This window comes from Galeopterus variegatus, unplaced genomic scaffold (assembly GCF_000696425.1).
Source record: "Galeopterus variegatus unplaced genomic scaffold, G_variegatus-3.0.2 Scaffold2518, whole genome shotgun sequence".
NCBI classification, from domain to species: Eukaryota; Metazoa; Chordata; class Mammalia; order Dermoptera; family Cynocephalidae; genus Galeopterus; species Galeopterus variegatus.
The window spans coordinates 165,306-166,933 of NW_007728629.1; positions in this window are offsets into that span (position 1 = coordinate 165,306).

Genomic DNA, 1,628 nt, shown 5'->3' on the forward strand with positions numbered 1-1,628 from the left:
GATATTGGAGAGGCAAAACTTTAAACTGCATAGAGGACAGAATTTTATTTTATTTTTAGACCGAACTGAACTACTTAAATCTGAAAAAGATAGTGTTCTAATATCAGAAAAAATTATGTCATCTGCCCAACACAGCCTCAACAGATGAGAAAAGGAGAGTCAACATAATTTGTTAAAGGCAACAGTGGAGAAATGGGAAATCCTTTCCTGAATACTTTCCTAAATCCAAGTCGTTTAAAAAACTGGAAAAATAAACATATCCCATCCAAACTTGCTCTATGCATGTCATTTATGTACAATATCCCTTACCCATTTATTCAGAGCATCCCTATAACTTCCAGCATTGTCCACTAGATTTTATAGCAAATTTTAAGTAAATTCTAAATTAGATGTTATAATATAGTAAATGAAATGCATTAATGCTTGCCTTTTGAGCTTCATTATAAATGGAAAGACCCTACAGCAATGACAGAAATCAGGTATGAGGGAGAGAAATGAGAGAAGACAAGTAGGGGATGGTAATTAAGTTTTTGCTCTGATCTAACTTCACTCTTCTTTGCAATGAAAAGCAGCAGGATAAACTTCCATTCCTGGAAACATTAGCTGGTGGTGTTGGTTATTATGAGCACATTCCTTGTATACACTGTGAAGGCTGCCTAACCACAGTAGGAACCAATACATGTTTACACTACAATCCTGTATTACATGTGATGACTTGGTAATATACAACCCATTCAAGATTATTTCCTATAATCTTTTTATTGAGCATCACAAAATCCACACTGTGCATGCCATTTAGAGTCTATCAAAGCAGACAAGAACATATTATGCTTACTGTTATGGGGAACAATTTTAATCAGCAGTCTCAGTCTAATCTGTTATTAGTGGCCTCATACAGCACTGTGCTGAGAATGCTTCTATAATCACATCAGGGGGCAGCAGGGGCTCCATGAGCAATTAGCAACATGTACCATGAACAAGGAGAAGGGAGAAGTGGCAAGTGGGCCATATATTTGCCATCTCTGAATTGAACCCTATTTTTTCTTTCACTATTTCAATTGATATTGAGTTAAAACCAGGCTATTGATTCATGCTGATATGGGGAGAAAACTATGGTTTGGTATCAGACAGGTAGCATCAAGTCATTTCGCAATTATAAAAATTGTGTGCTACTTCTGATCTTCTCAGTTGTTTGTCTAAATGTTAATCCAATGTCAACAGCATGTCTCCAGAGGACAGGTCACAGAGAATGGGAAAATGAGCAACTGAGCCTTAGGCATTGCAAGCTCCTGGGTCCATTAGGGTGTACAGACAAATGCCCAGGAAGCCATCACCAGCCCTAGCTTGCTTGGAAGGAAAATATATATAGTTGATTGTCATTATTCACAGTAGTTATGTTCTATAAAGTTACTGTGAACACTAAATTTGTGAATATTGAAAAATTCACTAGGGGCAATGTGAACAGACTTCAGAAAGTTCATGGCAAGATCTGTATATGTTATAATTCCATTTTTCCACAAACTTTCCGAAGTAACCTTGTGCAGGGTTAAGTTCCTATGAGCTTCCAGTCACATTTTTTGTTGGCCAATCAATAAATTACCTTGATTTATGTGTGTTTCTGTTTAAAG